The 14,246-nt window shown below is 42.1% G+C and overlaps 1 protein-coding gene across 4 annotated transcripts in view; it reads right to left on the bottom strand.

Moving 5' to 3' along the window:
* TOGARAM2 (TOG array regulator of axonemal microtubules 2) overlaps positions 1 to 9,725 on the bottom strand; it is an 80,081-nt gene extending 70,356 nt beyond the window's left edge. The window contains exon 1 of one of the 4 annotated variants that reach the window (XM_081000116.1): positions 9,654 to 9,725. The gene's annotated coding sequence lies outside the window, so the exon portion shown is untranslated. Of the gene's footprint in view, positions 1 to 3,399; positions 3,425 to 4,216; positions 4,416 to 9,653 lie in introns of those variants that run through there. The other 3 variants (XM_081000115.1, XM_081000113.1, XM_081000120.1) reach the window with 3 other exon arrangements.
* Between the last annotated feature and the right edge of the window lie 4,521 nt (positions 9,726 to 14,246).

Raw genomic sequence — 14,246 nt, 5'->3', positions numbered from 1 at the left:
AGGATTGGTTATAGCAATCAGCCAATAGGAAATTCAACCAGGCTGATTGGACAGAGGCAGCCAAAGGAGGAGCAAGGGAGCTGGGCTGAGGGAATATAAGTGCTGGCCATAATGGCAGGAGACCGGGCCAGAGCTTGGTAACCATATACCACTGTGCCTCTCATTTATTTGTCTGACAAATAAATTATTATTTTAATTTCTCTATTGCTGCGTTGAATATTTCATTCCAGCTAAGCGTTAACCACAAGCAGGGTGCTACAATAGAGGGATAGAAATAATAATAAGATGCCTCTGTCATTACATGTTCCACTTCCTTAAATGTTACTCTCCTTCTCTGTTCTTTAAGAAGCTATAATCAGGGCAAACTGGTGTCTCACGGCAAAAAAGGAAGGAAAAAGATTTAAAAAATTTCTAACCCATGTTTCAGGGCTCACTGCAGTCCCGCGGCAATTTACAAAAAAATAAAATACAACACAATAAACAACAACAACCTACCCCCATCAATCCCGTCAATTTATGAGCAGCATCAATAAACTGTTTTAAAAGCACAACATGTTAAAAATTAACCAAATGCAGATTGAATTAAGAGTTTCCTTAAAAGCTAGCAGCGATGAAACCATGCATGTTTCCCTAGGAAATGAGTTCCAAAGGTTTGCAGCCACCGCCACAAAAGCCTGGCCTTGCCAACAGTTCTCACTGGAAGGTCAGAAAGCAATGCTTCAGATGAATCTCTTAAAGTTTGAGCAAACAGTAGAAAGTATTTTGAATAAGAAGAATTTGTAGGAGAGAAAGCCAAGTTGGCCGTGCTTGAATTATGGGAGCCAGAAGTAGGCCCAGCTCTCTTACCTGTTTTACTGGCTCTCTTAAGAATGCTACATGGGACCATAATGTGGCTAGAATGAGAGGAAGTCAGGGATGGAAGCTGTGGATTTTGCAAAATACACAGGCATCAAGCCCCACGATGTATTCCTCAGCAGAATTAATAGTAGGGAAGCTTTGATATTTTAATTCTTCAAGGCAGTAGCAATCCTTCATTTTATTGGACCCAAGTTTCGTTCAGCAACAATCCACCCTGAAGTAGTTGAGCAGCTTTAGGGCTACAAAGCTTTGCGAAACATTAGAAAGGCAAACTGCTTTAACAAAATAAAACACACTTTTGATGGCCTTTGGCAGGCTCCTTCATATCACTCTGAGTAGATGCTGCTGCCTGATTGCAAGAGGAACATGAGCAGCACTTAATGCTTTTTCGTTATATCCTGAGAAAAATCAAGGGATGCCGGTGATTTCTTCTTAGTAAGAAGGAAAAGTAACTTGAAAAAGAAACTTGTCTTCTCTTAAATTAAGGTATTGAGGGAGACTAGCATTATGGGCTAGAATTTTTCTATCCAATCCGCATGCAGGGCCAGAACGTCAGAACAGTGCAGAAGGAAAGAAGGGGAGGTATCTAGAGCTGTCCAGCCGCCAGCATTGGCCAAGGACCTGAGCCTCAACCTCCTCAAGGATAATTAGACAGAAAAGACTGGCTGCTGTTGCAGTCAATGCTAATCCATAAAGGAGGAGAAGAGGTGCAACTCTCCTCTTGGACTCAGCAGCCAACTTCCTACACAGCTTTCACTTCCTATGGCTTATGATCAGAGATTAACTCCTCGCTAAGCAGGAGGTTAAGCAGGAGGTTAAGGCTCAGAGTGAACAGGTTGAGCCCTGGACATTCAGTGCCTAGCCATTCTACCATTCAATAATATTCATGAACTATTCCTTTGGATATATAGACTTATATATATTAAGGTTCTTTTATTATTTACGTAGAAACTCACAAAAAGAAATATTACTAAAGCTAGAACAAATTATTATTTTTCAAAAACCAGATATATTTCTCCCTATGGATGGTCCAATACAGCAAGGGGGTGGGGGAAGGTGTCTAATGATTACACTGTGTACTTCCTGATAATTTTACTGAAATTGTTGTAAGCCCCTCTGGAATGACAGGTCCTCATTAGCTCCAATGTAATATAAACTGGCACGGGAAGGGTCATAGGTCAACAGAAGGATCCAGGTTCAATCGCTTGCATCTCCAGGTAGGGCTAAGGAAGACTCATGCCTGAAACACTGGAGACCAGCTAAAAGCCAGTATAAGCAATACTGAGATGGACCAATGGTCCAACTTAGAATTAGACAGGTCCCTAAGCATCCATTCATTTCCTACAGCAAGAGATCTCCACCAAGATCTCTTCCTAAAAATCTATGTGTGTATGGTATATGTGTGATGAAGGGCACATCCTCACATAATTCACACAGAGCTTTTCATTAATAATAATAATAATAATAATAATAATAATAATAATAATATAAAATAAAAATTAATTGTATTTATACCCTGCCCTCCCCAGCCAAGACCGGGCTCAGGGCGGCTAACACCAAATATATAATACATTAAAAACACAAAATCAAACGACTGATTAAAATACAGTTCAAAATCACATTTAAAATCAAAATAAAATGGTAAGGGTAAGGAATATTAAATGTTCACCAGGCCTGGCCACCCGTGCTGGTCCCATGTGGGCCGATAGAAGGTGCCAAAAGGCCACTTACATACAGGGTCCCACAGAAAGAGGGAAGAAGGAAGAAGGAAGGGGGTCAGACTGGACCCCACCTGGCCAAAGGCCTGGCGGAACAGCTCCGTCTTGCAGGCCCTGCAGAAAGATGTCAGATCCCGCAGGGCCCTGGTCTCTTGTGATAGAGCATTCCATTAAAAAATATACAGCAGCTTCAATGTATTTTAAAGGGGAAAGCATCAAGACTATTCAGACTCATTTGGAGTCAAAGGCCTGTATATAAACTCTGCTGGGCTTGTCATGACCCAAATCAACAGCACTAGCAAAGAAAATACTTCGTGTCATTACAGGTCATGACCCAAAGACTGAGAAACCCCCTCAATAGTCCCCCCTTCCATACAAAAGCAAGCAAGTCAGCATAAAGCAAAAGGTTAATATACTAATTAGCATCATTCATATGCAGAAGGAATGGGTGCCCTGTGCTACAAAAAGAGAACAGTATTCAAGACCAGGAACACTAAAATACATAATCACAAGCAATGTATGGCCAGGTCAGGACCTGGAGAGCAAACAGTCTGCTCACATAATTGGTAATATATTCAATGGCAAAATAACTCTGCTATGTGTGGAATGAAAAAAAAAAAGATTAGCACAGTTTAAATGCCAAGGAACAAGGAGAGAGGCCAGAATGCCCGACCTCAGAGATCAGCAGAGTTGTCTTAAATCTGGCCCATTAATATAAAACTGTGTGTGTTTAAAAAATAAAAAGAGGGGGCATCTCTGATCAGTGTAACCACACTTAATTGAATTCTACTTCTAAATTTCTTAAACAGATCTGAAGGGCAACCTTCTCCCATCCAATCCTGTCCACAAGATCAGATTGTGGTGAGGTGTTCTTCTCCAGCTGCTTCCACCTTCAGAAATGAGGCAAGTGGGTGGCAGCCATGGAGATGGGCTTTCCTGTGGTGGTCCTTAGCTTCTGGAATTGCCTTCACAGAGAGGTTCACCTGGTGCCTTTTTAACTTCAGTTTTAGATGCCAAGTTAAGACCTTCGGTGGCAAACAGCAATATGATGAGAACTCAGCACACTCGTTGGTTTAATTGTTACATTATTGTTGTTTTAGTCTTCCAGCCTACTGCCATCTGGGGTTTTTTTTTTTAATTGATTGCAGTATTTTAAAGTGTCTTTATTCATGACTCCTTTGGTAAATTTGGTTCAAACTGAGAAGCACAAGAAAGAGACATACTCCAGGATAGGGAAGGCAGGCATAGAGAGAGAGACGTTCTTGACTAGAGCAACTTATCTGAACTGTGACTGGCTTCTCACTAACCTCAACTGCCCACTTTCCTATACTTGCCACAAAGAAAGTGATCCTTTTAACTCTGAGATGTTTAAATTTACTGCCTCCACACTTTTTCAGTGCCATTGCAGAACAGATCGTAGCAATGCATTGCTGTGCATTTTGAGTGCATTCTGCCCAGCAGGCTACTAGCTTTTACAACACTTAAAGAGTCCCCTAAGAAACAGCTCACTTTAGAGCAGTAAATAAATCCTATTCAGCTCTGCTTCCCCCAAATCAGCTGAAAGCTACTTGGCAAATGGCAGAAACCACAAAGCAAAGGGAACATTTGCTGCAACAACGACAGAAAGAAAAGCAACCTACCTCCATTCTCAACTAGATGCCCCGAATTAACATTTGGGGGAATTGCTTCAGAATTTCCACAGTGAGGCAGGTCTAATGTTGGGGTTCTGCACTCCACAAAACATCATTTGCCCCTGCCCCTCTGGACCCTTCCTTGGATTTGTTTTGCTAGATACGAAAGCACCATTACCACATGCTAAGGAATTAAGCTTGCAAGCAGCTCATAAGGAGATTCATTAATGCATTAGACAGGCGTGATTTGATTGGCTCCTTTTTTTAGGCATTTGGCACATGGGATGCAAACAGATCTGTGGGACCTGGGTGTCAGGGGAGACCAGGCGACCTGCCAACATGCTAGCTTTAAAAAGGAGAAAGAAAGTCAGCACCAGTTCCTGAGTGTTAAAGAATTTTCAGTCAAAAGTCAGATCACTGATGCCCATAAAACCAACAAGCAGAAGCTCCCCCCCCCTTTCCATGGGAAAACCACATTAGTGCCTTTGTACCACTGAAAATGAATTCCTTCCTAGCATTCTTAATTTCCTCCTCACCTTCTGAAGTGCTTTTTAACCAATATGGGCCAGTATTGATGGAAAGTAAAAAGAAACAATTGCACATGGAACAGCAGTTTTGATGAGACATTGTGATAGGAAATTGGGGTCTGCTTTCCTTCCTATAGGGGCCACTGTCCTGCACAACCATTGGACAGCTAGAGTAAATGCACATCTGCATTATAAAATGAAGAAACAAGACACAGCACACACTGAGGGGGAGGGGGAAGCAATCTGATTTGGGAGGAAATTCTTTTTCCATCAGTTCTTGATTTAATAATCGTGGAAGGGTCCCTTCCAACTGTACAATTCTACGTACTGTACACATCTCTGAATTTTGCAATGCAGTTCTCCTCCCAAGTAATGGGTTAAAAAAAATGCACATAGTGCCGTAAAGTATCCATAAAAATGCATATATTCATGAAAATAACATACACAGATGCACTATTTTAGGGGAGATTGCTTTATATTAGGCAAAACTGAATGCAAGCACGTACACTGGGAGAAATTCAAACAAAAATGTTGATGAATATTCATGTGGAACTCACACACTTATAGTCAAATGCAAACTGAGGTGGAAATGTGAATAACTGCCCTCATTAATGGGAAAAAGAGAGACCAACATTGACAGATTTGCCCATTTGAATCATACAAAAGATTGACACTCAAAGCATTTTTGGGGTGGGGGGTGGGGCAGAGAAAACAATCCCGATGCTTGGTCATTATTCTTGCACACAAAAATGGAACACATGATGGCTGGCCTTAGTGGGAAAGATTCCTGGCACAGCCAATTAAAAGTTTTAGCTGCTGCAGTCCCATCCTTTGACAAATCTCTACCTAAATTTCCACTTGCTGATCTCGCAGTTACTCCTGGCCTTGTAATCAATAACATTTAATTCCACCAGGCTTCATAAACAATGCTGACAAGTAATAGCAGGAGCAGCTCCAAGATCAGATAAACACCCCAAACACAGACGTGGGTAGATATACATTCCAGCTGCAGCGGCAATCAGTAATACACCCCGAGTAATGACAGGCCCAACAGTATATAACCAGGAATTAGACAGGGAGGTCTCCACAAATCATTACATTCCCAGAGCTGTAAAACATTAGATGTCAGGGCAGAGACTATTCAAGGACTAATTGGAAAGGAAAGAGGGACTACAAACCTCTTTCTAGGGATGCTTCACACAGCGCCAGGGCTGGCCCTACCATTAGGCAGAGTGAGGCAGCTGTCTCAGGTAGCAGATGCTGGAGGTGTCAATAGAGTGTCAACACTGCCCCCATTCCCCCTGAGCCCCCCAAGCTAGCCTGTTCTGCATCTCCTACCCTCATGTGCTGCCCTCAGGTGCAGTGGAGGATATTTTCCCATCATCAGCACTAAAGCAGAGTCAACTGCCCACCTGGTCAGATTTTGTATGTGGAATGTGAGGGCACCATCTTGTCCTTCATCTCAGGCAGCAAAATGCCAAGGGCTGGCCTGGAAAACCAAATAACTATCTACAAGCAAAGAATTCTGTGTAGAAATTTACACACGGGCAGCACATAGAGTTTAAATTACAATGTGGTTGGGAGGTTACAAGGTTTTTCTAGAACCCATATGTGAGGTATCATTTTTCTTCTCCTTCCTATACAGAAGTGCTTTTTCTTCTTTTGCTCTTGAAGAACTATTCTGACACTTTTAGCTCCCTCAAATACTAATAAGTCAGTGGAACAGGCACAGTGAGTCACGTACCATACTTTAAAAGTAGGGCCGAGCCTGTATTCCTCAGGAGAGGGGTTTTTTCAGGGGGTGGGAATCAGATAATTTTATTCAGCTCACCCTTGTCTAGTAATGAGAGCCATTTCGCTGAATAGTCTCTTTCTCCTTCTTTGTTTGGCTGCTGCCATTTTTTACCCACAATACCTCATAACGATACTAATTCCAGGGCATTGGGAAGAATACAAAATCCTGCCACAGTTTCAGCCACCACCACAGACAATACAAAGAGTAGCAGCAATAAAACCAAAACAAAATAGCCCACCATGAAAAATGGAAAACTCTCTAAGGGGGGGGGGGGGAGGAAGCAACCAGCTGTGTTGTTTCTGCTGCCAGTGTTCATGTTAATCCCCATCTCCAAGAAACTGCTGAAGAAATTCTCCTCCCTCTGGATAATATTTGGCAAAACGAGACACAAAAACCCTCCTTTTTCTGCCCCTAAATAAGAGGAAGAATTTTGGGCTGCCATTTTCATTCGGCTTTATTGTAAATTCATTTCCTGTGTGAGAAGAGTTTACGTTGCTTAAAGTGACAGACGTGTTAGCCCTATTCAGGTTTTCATTTTCTGGGTTTCCACAATGGGTGGAAAGACCGAACCTGTTCACAGAAGATGACAAGAGATGGAAAATGGAAACAAAGGAGCATAGGTTTCTATAAAGGGGGTGGGGGTGGGAGCAACCATGAGGGGCCATTTACGGAGGAAACACAGTGGGGAGAGCTGTACATGTAAATGGCAAAACCGCTCAGAAGATGAAAAGCAGGTTTATTTCCTGTCCATTCTGCCAAGCTTTCCAGCTCTTAGGGACACAAATAGCTCAATTCATCAAGTACATCCTGATTGTTCAAATAAGTGTCAGGTGACTGTGAAAATGTCTATGGCTTGAGAACAATGATGGTGTATATTTGGGAACTAGCCGATTATCAGGAAATGAAAACCCAATAAATGTTCCACTATACAGAGATAGTGGAGTGGGCATTGCGGAAGGGGAACTTAACTCTATTAAGGCCTCATCTGCACTGTTTGTTAAGGGTGCCGAGTGGTGGTGGTGGTGGTGTTGTTGTTTAGTCGTTTAGTCGTGTCCAACTCTTCGTGACCCCATGGACCAGAGCACGCCAGGCACTCCTGTCTTCCACTGCCACCTATTCCCTTCATAGAGCTACTGTTCATGATCAATCCTTGTTCCCATAGAGCTCTGGGAATTGTAGTTCTGGGAGGGCAATACAGGTTCCCCTGTCAACTCTCAACACCTCTTAACAGACTACGGATCCCAGGATTCTTTGGGGGAAAGCCCAACTGTTAAAGTGGTATGATACCAACAGCACTGGGAGGCAGCAGCCAAACCATCATTTTGAGGTGCAACCTGGATACCCTGTCTAACAACACAGCACCTGAAACAGAGGAGGAACTTGCGGCTCTTCCCAATGTTGTTAGACGACAACCAGTATCAGTCCCAGCCAACATGGCTAGTGCTCACAGATGCTGAGAACTTTAGTTCAGCAATATCTGGAGGGTCACAAGTTCCCCATCGCGAACAACAGTGCTGTTAGAAAGGATTGCCTTTGTTAGCTATTGTTCTGCCGTTTCATGGCATTGCTCTTTGACGTCCTAATTTTAAATTTTGTGTCTGTATTATTACGTTTCTACTTGTTGTACAAACAACAAGTGACTGTAAGAAGAAGGTCTTTTACACACGCCATATTTGTGCACAACTGACCACACACACGGTGCCAGGAACCTGGAAATGGGGAGCACCCTGGGGAGGAGTCCTGGCTCGCGAGGAGACCCTTCCCAGAGCCCAAAGAGGGCGTCCCCTTCATGCACTGGGACAAGCAGGCCTCCCCACCTAACAGCTGGTGTGCAGGGTAGCATGGCAGCAGCCCCTACCACGCCCATCAGCTGTGTGAGAGCTGGGCTGTCCCTCCAACATGACTCTGTGGACCCATCAGATGCCAGTCCATGGACCCGTGCTGTCCCTCCAGCTCACATGAGTGGAGGAATGGCACGGCTCCATGGATTGGCACAGCTGAAGGGCAGAGAAGATTCTTCCCCACCCATCAGCTGAGCTGATACTGGTGAGTCCCCCATTTTACGCACTTTTGTATATGCACGTGGGGGTACGGAACGTATCCCCATGTAAACGGGGAGTCAACTGTATATAAATATTCATATAAATGAATGAACGAAATGGTAATACAGTGGTACCTCGGGTTAAGAACTTAATTTGTTCTGGAGGTCCGTTCTTAACCTGAAACTGTTCTTAACCTGAGGTACTACTTTAGCTAATGAGGCCTCCCATTGCTGCCATGCCGCCGCCGCACGATTTCTGTTCTCATCCTGAAGCAAAGTTCTTAACCCAAGGTACTATTTCTGGGTTACCGGAGTCTTTAACCTGAAGCGTCTGTAACCTGAAGCGTCTTTAACCCGAGGTACCACTGTACTATTTAATTATTATTGGGAAGTGTGCATTGTCCTAGAGATAGCTACAGCTGTCACTTGGTAGCATGGTCGTCCCTTCTCACCCCTTAGCACATTAACTGCAAGTGAAAGTAAAACTTCTCAAGTAATACCATAGTCTTGCCAATGAATTGTATTGCTACACTGTAGGTTATTAACCATTAACTATTAAAGCTTTCTTTCAAGGGGCTCAAGGTGGGGGGAGGGTAGCATGAATAAGTTTTTCCTGTTTTCTCCCTTACTATCACTCAACACTGATATACAGATATTCCCTATGATTTTTAGAGAAGTACGTGAAGGGTGCTCAGCAAGTATTTAAAGATTTAAACAAATCCAGGCTTTCCATGTGCCCTAGAGGCGACAGAATACACAGGATGACTATTGGATATGAAACAAGCACAGCTTAAGAGAGCATTCTTCCTAAAAATCACCCTGTGTTGCAGAGAAAGTTCTGAAGCTAAGAGCCAGAGCATAGATTGATTCCTATGGGTTCTGGCAAGCACTCTAAGTCAGTTGAAGAAAAGCCGATTCACTTGTGGTGGTGGGATGAGGGAGAAGAGGGTCTGTTAGCAGGTAAGAGGGTGAGATAGTCCCCTGGGAATACTCAACTCCAATTCAGAAAAATAGCTCAGAGCAACAAGTTCCCTTAAGCAAGTTACCGAGTGTGTGTGTGTCTAACATTTCAAGCAAACTTACCTCAATCAAAATTAAAAAGTGGCACTAGTCGTCTTGTCCAAATGGATGTGAGAGGCTCTTCATCTTCAACTCATTGATGTGGGCATGAAAGAGATTCTTGTTGATCCCAGTCTCTCGCAGCAACTGTTGCCATGGTTATAAATCATTTCTTTTTGCCCCCCAATGGTCAGCGACAGAATATAATGGGCTTACTAGGTAGGAGCAAATCCAATGTGCATAGACTGGTTCCTCTCTCAGAAGTGTGATACCAGCCAGCAATAGATGCTGTCAGTTTCATTGCCTGCACTTCAGAAAGCCAGGTTAGAGATAGAAATCTCTGGATGAGACCCAGATAATAAAGAGAGTTTTTAAAGTCACAAGCAGAGAGATTAAAACAGAGCAACCTTTCCACATTCATGTACAAATGAAAATGGGGTGGGTTTTTTCTTTTTCTGAGCAAAGGAGGAGGTGGGAAGAATCAATGCCATTCTGTATGAAGTACAGAATAGATTGTTTTGCTACCAGTATGTGAATTGGGCAGCTGCGTGATCAGCAGGATAAATTCACACCATATTGTATTATATTATATTGTTTATTATTATTATTATTATTATTATTATTTCTTACCAGGTTTCCATGGTGGATTAAAACAAAATAAAATACAGTATATTATCAATTTAAAAATGCACAATCAGAAGCATTGGTATAATGCAGTTTGGAATATAGCACTTCTGATAAACAGATGCAAAAATTTCAATTACTAAGAGGGCCCCATCAGCCAATCTTACTGCCGCCCCCTCTTGCATCTCTTATATGGTAACTGCAACTAATGGCTTATAGTAAGAGAGAGGGGGAGAGTATAGGATATGTGTAGAGGCATCATAGCAAGGACAGAGGTGGAAGAGAAGCAAAGTACTGTCTATGGACCCCTGGTCCCAGAAAGCTGTGATCTGGAGCTCAGCCACAGCATATGTGTTCAGTGCTCAGTTGTGTTTGTTTTTCTTCTATCAAGAGGTTTTGGGCAGACTAAATTAAGCAATACTTATTTTGAAATCTTTTTTTTTTTTTAATTGCACTTTAAAAAACAAACATCTGGAAATTATGGTAAGACAAACATGACCAAAAGGAATGGAAGAATACACATTGACATTTCCAAGCACTTTGTCAGGAAAGAAAGGAAAGTTGTGATTCTCAGGGTGTCAAATTCCATATTAGGTTTTATATTTGCATAACGTGAAGCTAATACAGAGAAGAAAATGTTTCTAGAACAGAATGCCATTGAACCAAAGTTCCAGTAAATGAAACATTTAATTTTTTTAAAAAAGGTTTCTAGATCTAATGTTTCATACAAACTTTTAAAATGTGTACTTTCTGGTAGTGATTTACACATCAGAGCAGATCTAGCCTGGCCTTTCTGTACTCCGAGGGTGGATTGTTCACACTCCTGATTCTTACTCGTTTGCTATCTACTCCAATGCTACCAGACTCTACACCATCCTTTACGTTACAGTGGATGGATGGGCAAGTGGGCAGGTTTGAGAGATATTAACTTGCCACTTCCCCCCTTCCTAAAAAGAGTTCAGTTGTGCAAGGGCACCATACACATCTCGATGTGAATTGCAAATATTTGGGATAATTCGCAGAGAATTGTGAACCTTCAGCTCAAGCGAACGGTTTTCCCTAGGAAAAGGCAACACTGCTCTGTTTAAGAATATGACTGTTCATGCTGCTTGCTGCTTAAGCAAAAGCAGTTGTGTGTGACCTGTGAAAGAAGTTTCCATATCTGACCACAGATTCCACTGCACCAGCACCTCCCATGAGGTCCAGCTATGCGCACCCCCAGGAGTCTTGTTTGTATTACTGGCGTGAAGAGCAGCACTGGGGAATTAGGCAGTTGCATGAAGTACCATGTCTATTCAGATGCTGGGAATAGAAGCCAAAGCTTGTTACCCAGGCTACTCTCTACGTTTTTGTTTGTTCGGTGGCTTTGTTGGGTGTGGAAGGAGGAAAGTTTTGGAACCGTTAAGAGCAGGTGAGATCTAAACTACGGAAGAAATTAAATTACCTGTGAAAAGACTAGATAAAATTAAGGTTCTTCCACCCACAGCTACCACAATGTGTTGGTTAACTGAACAGAAGACGTAACAAAAACGGCAGACATCCCTGCAAAAGATTTAAAAATTGCCTAATGGGTGAAATTATTGCAACAAATATCAGGGCTGCCACTATTAAATGCTGCCACAAGAAAACTGGTTTGTCAGCCATAGCCTCAGTTGCCTCCAAGTTGATCTAATGGTAATTTCTGTATGCTAAAGAGGCTTTTTGGTGCTCTCCCCTGCAATAAGTTCCTGATGGAAGTTGAAGCCCATCACCGTCTGGAGGACCACAGGTTCCCATCCCTGAGCTGAGTTTTGTGCATTGCATTCAGCAGTGCTTCCAGTGAAGAGACAAGACAGCCTTAATCCCAAAATAACTGGAGCGAAGAGATCTCCACATTTCAGGCTAAACTGCCCATTAGCCACATAGACATGGTAAGAGATTTTTTATTTCCTTAAATTTACTACCCTGCTCTTCTATACATGGCTAACAAGGATTACAATTTGCATTTGTAAAAATTAGGGGGAAGCAGTAACAGATAAACGCAGTTTAGCAAGAGATGTTAGTCCTCTAAAAATTATTACTGCAACAGGAGAAATGCCTGCCAGAAAGTGTGCTGAGTACATGAGAGAAGGCCAAGAATGAAGGTGCCAAACAGCCCTCCCTCCCTAGGCAAGGAGTTTCATAATCTTTGGTGCTCAGATGCCCTGGTCTGCTCCTCTTCTGATGCCAGTTTTGGACTGATGCCTCAATGAATGAACATCATATGGTACTAGTAGAGGTACAAGGTCTACACAGCTAGCCTTTGGATGGTGGTAGAATTCTTCCAGGTTGATACTAATGTTAACAAGTCAGAACTTCCAAGTGATAGGGCTTAACCACTTAACCACTGGCTTCCAGCATAGAAAGCCTATCAGTTTCTCCCATGGGCTTTGCACTTCGCAGAAGGTAACCAGAAGTGGAAATATAAGACAAAGCTCTAATTCAAATGTTAAAAAACAAGTCTTTCCAAAGTACACCACAGTACCTTGCAATCACTTCTGACCAGAAACTTCCCACCATTCTGTGGCACTACTCTGACACCCACTGGCCATCTTTGGAACTAGATTTCTAGCAGAACAAGAAACTTTGGCACCAAACTCAAAATTATGTGGGGTTTGCCAGGGATAAATGAAGTTTTCTTGGACATCAAAACACAGCAGTAAACAAACTGTGATAGATTTAAACTAAGTTTGAGGAAGCAATGAAATAAAAATGCTAGATCTTTTGACAATCACACAGGCATCTAGTTAGCCACTGTGAGAACAGCTTGCTAGACTTGATAGGCCATGGACCTGATCCAGCAGGCTCTTGTGTTATTTAGGTTAAGAATAAACAAGTAAACAGTAAGTAAACAGTGTGTCATGCAGTATGTTTAAAAAAATAAGGTTTATTGTGCCATCAGAAAAATTGCGATGCCTGGGGACTGTACCTAGGTCTTGCCCCAATGGTTTCTGTTCTGCCCCCTCAAGTGCTTTTGCCTGGCTGGAATTTGCCCTTCAGATGGGGTAGCACCTCTTGGTCAGAATGATTAAGACATGTGCAAATAACTCACACACTTTTAAAATCACAATACAGTGGTAGAGAATGGGCTAAATCAGCTTCCACAAAAGCGTCCATGACATATTTGAAAGGAATTGCCATCAACATTTTGTATTGTGAACCATTACAGATGAAGGGCAGTATACAAATTTAATAACATCATTTCAATGTGGTCCAGAAACTGCTTCCATGATTTCCTCAATCACTTGGTTGTTCATATACAGATATGGGACCCAGTAATGTATTGGACTCAGAAACAAGGGAAGTTCCTGTTTTGTCCCCCCCCCCCCCCGAATACTTCCACATGACATTACCATTTCATAGCAACTCTGGAATATTGCAGTCCTCAAACCACTTTTTTGCCTGTTGCCAAAACTCTGTCATTTGCCAAAAGATCCATAATGGTTGTGCAATACTTTCATTATGTGGAAAGCACTGTTATCTCTGGTAGTGGTGGCTTGGGCAATTGCTATTTTGCAACTTTTTCCTTTCGTTTTTGACAGGTGGCCTTCTCACTGCAGTTTTTAAAATGGCAGGTAGTTCAGACTTACACAGTGAACACATATAGTGCCTGACACCTATTCTCCTAAACTCCCTTGGAGTCAGAATTCTGTTATATAATATTAAATTAATTTTGAGGTAAAAGGAGTGTGCCGTAATGAATCTTTAAAAAAATATAATAGACGTCCCACCAAAATTGAAGTAACAAAGCAAGGTACATGTAAATACTTGGACTGAGTTGCTTACATTTATAGAATAAACTTAATGTAATAAGAATGTTTAAATTCTTGATATGGAAATACAGACTATAGTAATTATTGTGGGATAGTATTTGTTTTAGCTATGTCTGCCTCTCTAAAATTTTTAATACAACCCATATACTTAAAAAGAGGTGATACTTGAGATTGCCAATAATTCACATTATTCTTGTGAACT

This window comes from Podarcis pityusensis, assembly GCF_964106645.2.
Source record: "Podarcis pityusensis genome assembly, chromosome: 3".
Classification (NCBI taxonomy): Eukaryota; Metazoa; Chordata; class Lepidosauria; order Squamata; family Lacertidae; genus Podarcis; species Podarcis pityusensis.
This window is presented reverse-complemented; position numbering and strand designations above follow the sequence as displayed.